This window comes from Carlito syrichta, unplaced genomic scaffold, assembly GCF_000164805.1.
Source record: "Carlito syrichta isolate Samal-C Ts95f unplaced genomic scaffold, Tarsius_syrichta-2.0.1 Scaffold123370, whole genome shotgun sequence".
Lineage (NCBI taxonomy): Eukaryota > Metazoa > Chordata > Mammalia > Primates > Tarsiidae > Carlito > Carlito syrichta.
Genome location: NW_007067466.1, coordinates 853485 through 860556, shown reverse-complemented (window position 1 = coordinate 860556; position 7072 = coordinate 853485). Strand labels below are relative to the sequence as shown.

Sequence of the window (7072 nt, the reverse complement as noted above, 5' to 3'; positions counted from 1 at the left end):
CCCCGCCCCCACCCCCACCCCAGGGGCCCAGGAGGACCCTGAGGCCTAGAGATTTGCCCCAAGTTTCTCCTGGACCCTCTGGTACCATTCTCTAGCCGGAGCTTTTCTGGCTCCCACCCCATCTCGCCGTTAGGAAAACAGGAACCCTCCCTTCCAGAATATGGCACTTACGAATGTTACAAACTGTATATTGAAACAGGGTCTCTTGATTGTCACACATCATGTATGATTTCGTTCAAAATAGCACAGGGAAAAAAGGCCTTCTGATTAGGTAGCTTTTACCAAACAAGTTTTTCTCCCCACAATGCCTGAAAAACTGACAGGAAGATTTTTTTTTTTCCCCTCAACACCTCTTGGGTGGGCACAGTGAACCAGTGGGCTGAAGGGCTGGGCATGATCTCCTGGTGGGCTTATAGGTGAGCTGGAGGCGAACTGCAGGGCTAGGCATCCCTCCAGGGTCTGGCTCCCCAGGAGAGAGGGCTCAGGGGCCCCCTATGGAAAGTCCAGCTGTGTTTTCACACCCTTTCCTCTTGGGCATTGCCTGGTGGCGGTGAGCGGGTGTGTGGGTGAAGCGTGCAGAGTTCCTTCACCCAGGAGATGGCATGGGGGGTGGGGCCAGGTCTGCCCCCGGTGGATCACACATGCCTTGCTTTACCTGGATGATTAGAGCTTCCCATGTCTGAGCCACTGTCCTGGTCAGGGACCCAGCATTGTCCCTGTCAACTGCTGTGATGGCTGCTGTTTCTTTCCACACCTTTCTCATCCCTTATTCCTGCTGCCCCGGGTCGGGAAAGGTGAGATGTCAGAAGAGGTCTTTGGTTTCTCACATGCCTGGAAGAGAGATTAATCCCTGCATCAGGAAGAAGCAATGTTTGCAGGAAAGGCTGGGATAGTAGAACATGGACTCTGCTTACTTGGGGTATTGAGAAAGAGCAGAAGAGAAACTCCAAGTGAATTAGCTGGGTCCCAGGAGCGTTGGGCTCTTTGGATCTGAACTAGGGAAAGCTGTGGATTGGTGCTGGTTGTGTTTCTGGAAGGTGCCCTGCTAGTGGAGGGGGGTTGGGGAGAAGAGGGATACCCTGGGGCTGTCCTGAACAGGTGGGCACATGCACACCCACAGGGGGCAATCTCGAGTCAGCTCCTGCCAGTTGAGGGGAAACAGAGTTGACAAGTCTTGTGAATTTTCGAGAAAATTCTCAAACCTGGGTGTTTTAAGTGTGGGCTGAAATTCTAGAAGCATGGTAGAGGTTAGGGATGAGTGCTTTTCCAAGAGGTCTGAAGCTTGACGTCTGGCCCAGTGTGTATGTATATTGGCAAGAGCGTTGCACCATCAGAGAGCCGTGACACACAATTGGACATGGCAGTCACACCCCTTAGCTGAGGAACTAAGAGTGGATGGGTGCCCGTTGTGTCTGCAGCCAGGTGTCAGGGCTGCAGAGGCCACTTCACATGCCTGAGTGTCAGCAGCTGCTTAATGAATTCCCAGCCTGTGGAAAGTCAGACTTTGCATAAAACTTGGCGTATAATTCCATCTACCAAATAGACCCCACAGTTGAGCCTCTGGGGTAATTTGGTGGGGATAGGGCAGACAGGGTCCCAGCCCTCATTCAGGGGAGGCAACAGAATCACCCGTATGGGACAGACACTTGATCTGGAAGCTGCCTTAAGTGCTAGAAAGAACTAGGAGGCGGAACGGGACGCTGGGGAGGGGTGGGTTGTGGGGGAGGGGCGAGGAGCTTCCTTTTCCAGGGGTGGACTTTGAGGTTCCCAGCTGGGGGACGACTTGACCACTGCCACACAGGCGCTAGTGGAAAGTCAGTGGGTCTCTGATCTCCAGCACTTGGCCCTCTCTTGTGTGTCCGCTGTGCAGGGCTGGGACCTGCTAGAGACTCCAGATGATGGGACAGTTTCTGTAGTTTGCCACTCTCACTTTTTCAGTCTGCATGTCTATGTTCCCCCCTCTCCGGGGCCTCAGCAGGTCCCGGGTCACAGAGATGCCGTTTGGAGTCTGTTTGTATGCGAGAGGAGTGCTGTACAGTTCTCAAAGCAGGATCTATTTTTGAAAGTAGTCGCTGACTTGGGTGTGTCATTGATCTGAGCAGTCAGGCAGTGGATGACTCTTGAGCAGTGTGGGATCCAGCAGTGACTCGGTCACTGGTGAGAATAATGTCGCCTAGCGCTCCGCTGGACTGTGGAGTGGGATGCTCAGGTGTGATGGGAAGTCACTTCAAAGGGTGACTTTGTTCCCATGCTGTGAATAAAGAGATGGTATTCGCACCTAGCTGGCTGAGTGGTGGGAGATCGGGTGTTTCCACTTGCACAAAGGCTTTCTTCATTTGGCCTCTAGTATTAGGGTCTGATGTCTTTACTGAGATGGCATCTCCTCTCAAATAAAGCACCGGGACAGATGATGTGGGTGTAGACCTGTGACTCCGCAGCATCAGATGAGGCGTTAAAAGGGAGCAGTTATCCAATTAGTGTGTGCAGTCTAGTTACCCACTCAGCCATATCCAGGAAGAAGAAGACAGGTTCGTGTTTATTTGGGCCAATATAGAATTCTTAAATTTTTAAACATGGGATTTGGGGAGCAAGACAGTTGGCCACACGCTGTCATGCGCTGTGTCCCTCCAGGTTCTAGCTGGCCCTGCGCTAGGCGGGTCACCCAGGTGTATCCCTTTGTGTCCCTTGGAAGGCCGGGAGGCTGTTGGAGGTGACACACACTTAGCACTCAGCCATCCGGACGTGCAGGAAGAAGCATCAAGGAGTGACAGTGGAGGGAGGCGGGGAAATAAGGGGGTGGGGGAATACCAGTTGTGTCTCCAGAAGGAGCAAGCAGGCGTGAATCAGCAAGTGGTTAAGGTGGGGGGAGGTGTCGAGTGGGAAGCTCATCTTCCCTGATTTCCTGAGGCCACGGGCAGCAGCTAGCTGCAGCATCCACGAGTCCTCCAGGTGCAGCCCTGGGCCAGGTGCACGGGGGCAGGGAGTCGGCACTCGGCACGGAGCAGCACTCGGATCAGTGGGCGAGCAGAACTTGTGCAAATCACAGTTACATAATGCTGCTGTCAGGAGCCTTCGCGGGGCCTCGGGAAGGTGCGGCGGGAGCCGGGGTTACGGACTTCGAGATTAGAATGTTCTGGGACCGCTTCACTCCCTGGCCTGAGAGCTGGTGTCCTATGAAAGAGTTGATATCTGTCAGGTGCTTGGAACAGTTCGTGGCATACAGTAAGTGTTCAATAAACATGGGCTTTGTGGTATGTGTCAGCTCTAGAGCTTGTAGCCAGGGATGTCTCCATATTCTATTCCAGTATCTTCTACCTCAAAGTGCATAAGGCCAGGAGTGCCTGGAATTCCAGCAGGGTTTCCTCATGCTTGGTACGTCACTCCTCTGGCCTGTTTCCTCATCTGTGCCAGGAGGGTACAGGGTACACAGCTGCCCTCCAAGACCCTCCAGTTGAGTTTTTGGGCAGGCTGTGGGTCAGTTAGGCTGTCTTCCTATTTGATACAATGAGGCAGAGAGAGGAGGACAGGTGATACCAGGTGGAACTGTGCTGGTGCAGCTCACTTTTGAATGCCATACTTTGAGCCCCCTCTAAGCTAAAAAGAGTCCTGGGTGTATGTGTGCGTGGGCAGGGTGTTGTGGGAGCCGCCTGACTGGGGCAGGCTCTCTCTGATGTCTGTGTTACATTTCTAGAACTCATCCTGATGCAGGCCTTTTAGGTCTCTGAAGAAAGGCTGGCAGATCCTCAAAAGCAGAGACTATCATTATAATGGAAACTTGGACACTTTCCAGAATCGTGTTTGTGGTGAAAATATTGAAGCAGACAGGACAGGCACCCAGGTGCCTGGAAAATACCCCAACGTGGGCAAATAATTAGATACAGGCCAGGCACAGTGATGTTTTTCCTACAGTATGCTGAAACTTGGTGGCTTAGCATTTTCTCATGAAATGAAATATGTTCATGCTGGACCATTTTGTTCCCTGTGGTCAAAAAGATAGTGGTGCGGACGCTGGGGTGAGGCCATGCCAGGACAGGTGGCATCTCCATCCTTCCCAGCATGGGCCTGGGTCTCAGGAGAGCTTCTGTCCTGCTTTTCAGCGTCCTTACAGTTAGCTGTCCTGAGGACTGGGCCCAGGCATCTCTGCTGGGAAGTCAGAACCACCTGCATTTCCAGTCTGAGAGGTCAGAAGAGGTGTAAGATGTATTATTAGCTCATCCTTCATTGATGGGTGTCCCCTTTCGTAACCCCTGTTACCTCACCCATGCTGATGGAAGTTAAGTTCACTGTCACCTTCACGTCTCCGCTCAGGCAAATGTTTGGGGCCCATGATGTGGTTGCAGGTGTTGGATCCCGTAGGCACGTGGCTGGGTAGTGCAGGTTGTGAGTTGAGCCTTTGACTCAGGTTCGGGTCCCTGCCGGGTTTCCTCATTCCCTAGCTGTGACCCTGAATGAATGGCTTAATCTTGCACCTCGGTTTCCTCATCTGTAAAATCGGGTTAATAATCTCTACCTTGTTGGGTAGCTTGAGTATTAGAAATAGTGTAATTCAGGGTTTGGGGGAGCTCCCGACGTTGAGCCTCTTGTTTTGTTTTGTTTTTTTTGGTAGGGCAAGAGTTCTAAATCCATGGAGAGGCAGAGGAGGAGGAATACAGGTGGGGGGGGTGTCGAAGTGTGATTGTTCTTGACGGAAGCTGTTGTTGGAGAATGTGGCTGAGCCAGCGGGCAGGTGAATGGAGAGCTGGGCAATTAGGTAGACTCACCCACAGAGACGGAGGATGGCAATCTCTCCCGGGCCAGCAGCCAGTAAGGGGAAGTGCCTCCCCATGCGGAAAGACAGGGCAGGGTCTCACGTCCCGACCTTTCTTACACATTCCCAGGATGGCGTAGATACCGCCAGGTGTAGACACCAGGAGGGTTACACAAGGGGAGCTCCCTCCATGTGGAAGGAAACATCCAGAATGGTCAAGAAGAGTAGCCCCATGACAGGGAGTATGAATTGCCAGACTCAGTGACTGGCCCATGGTTGGGGACTGGCAAATGACATCTCTTAGGTACGCAGATGTCAGGGGTGGCCAGCGTGTCCACTAGGTGTTATCATCTGCTAACGGATATGACCTGGCTTCATATTCAAGAAGAACGTCTGTTTCTCACCTCTTGCAGAGCGTGGGAGCGATCAGCCAAGTTGAGACAGTGATTAGCTGTAGACCCCAAGGCTGCATCTCACTTGAACACAACTCAGAAGGGGCCAAGGGAGAGGCTACTCCTAGCCTGGGCCGGGAGAGCCTTTCCTTCCTCCTCTCCCTTGGTCCTCTGATATGACTCGTGTTCCTACCAGGCTGGATTCTGTCTTCACAATGAGGCCCTGGCCTGCCAGGCCTGGACTTGGCTGTGCTCGAATCCCCTAGCCACTAGAGAGGGGGAAGCCTCCGGCATCTGTCTGTCTTGCCCCGTCATCATGCTCCCCCCCGCCACTGTCACTGCCTCCAGGAAGCCTTTGTCAGTTACTCTTGTCATCTTCCCTATGTATCTCCCAACCCAACCTTCTTCCTCCGAGCTTCTGCAGTTCCACTCGGTTGAATGTCTCGACCTTGAACCTGTCCCGTGTTGTTCCATGTTACATTTCCCTGTCTGCTTGTCCTGCCTGGCGGACCCCTTTCCAGGAGGGTGTCTGGGCTCACGGCACATTCACATATCTGGACCGACACCGAGTTGCGAGTGACTGTCGTTTGTTGAATTAATGCATCGATTACAAATTATTCTTCAAAGGCTCATTTCTCCTGGAGGTTTGATGCGGGTTTCTGAGTGTGAGTCCAGAAGACAAAAAAGAACTCCAAGTTCAGTAGCGTGGCACAGGGGAGTTAACACTTTTCATTAAATTTCCAAAGGAGTTGAGAACCTCATGTAATAACCTTGGTTTTCCTGGCGTTAGGTTTTTGGACTATTGAAAGGTAGTAACCACAGCTTTTTGTGTCTTGAGAGTCTTGGGGGAAAATGTTATGGAAATTTGGTTGTTGTTTCAGGAATATAAGCAGGAGTCATCAACTCAGGCGAGAAATGTGGGGGCCGGGAGCGTTTCTCATAGCTAGTATAAATAGTTTGGCTTTAAGTTCCATGCTCCTTTGTTTGGAATGTAAATATTTGCATTAAAAATATAAAGTATGTCCTGGCATGTATTTTTAGGGACTATAATTTCCAAACCCCAAATCAGACTATTGGCCTACAGAGGATTCATTTTCTCTGATTTGTGAACCTGTTTATATAAAAAGAGTCTTCAAAATGTATACACCAAGCCCTGTTTGCTTTGTGCACAGAAGCGATCGCCTGGATTACAAGAAAGCAGGGTTGCCCCAGGGGATGTGGGCTGAGGGGTTGTGTTTCTCTCCACACACCTCTGATCATTCTGTTGGGTAAGTTGCCTAAGTGTGGGGGGTGGGATGGAGTGCAGGGGGAGGGGTGGAGGAATTTTAGCCAAGGTCCTGTGGAGTCATCGGTGGGCCTGGCTTTTCTGTCCTTGGTTTCTTGGACATCCAGGTGTGGGTTTGGCTGCAGCTGGTTGACGCCTGTGTCATGTAACCTGACACTTGGTTTCAGAGCTCCTGTTGCTTTAGGAAGTTTTTTTTTTTTAATTAATATTTTTTATTATGATGTTGTGGGGTACAGTTAAGGGTTAGGTATACAAATACGTTTCATTCAGGCACCCTGTTGATAAGAGGTGTCTCCCCGTCCCCAGACAGATGTTTGCTACCGTTAATCCCATCTCCCTCCCCCCCATAGTTTCCCACTACTGTCAGTCATTTTCTTATAGTATTACATTGAATGTTCAAGGTCCATTACATGAGTGAGAACATGTGACACTCGGATCTTTGTTTCTGTGAGAGGTCACTCAGTATTATAGACTCTAGTTCCATCCAGGTGGCAGCGAAATTCATGATTTTGTTCTTTTTTATGGCTGCGTAGTATTCCATCGTGAATCTACAAGGAATTCAAATGTGCTGAAAAGAAAAAAACAAACAACCCCATTATAAAATGGGCAAAAGATATGAACAGACACTTCACAAAAGGAAGACATCTG

General features: G+C 50.9%; 1 protein-coding gene and 1 pseudogene across 1 annotated transcript in view; one reads left to right on the top strand and one right to left on the bottom strand.

Moving 5' to 3' along the window:
• Window positions 1–4825, bottom strand: part of LOC103249736 — a 21821-nt pseudogene extending 16996 nt beyond the window's left edge.
• The window catches only part of CHST15 (carbohydrate sulfotransferase 15), a 90137-nt gene continuing 86249 nt past the window's right edge, over window positions 3185–7072 (top strand). The window contains exon 1 of the mRNA XM_008048352.2: window positions 3185–3222. The gene's annotated coding sequence lies outside the window, so the exon portion shown is untranslated. The remainder of the gene's footprint in view (window positions 3223–7072) is intronic.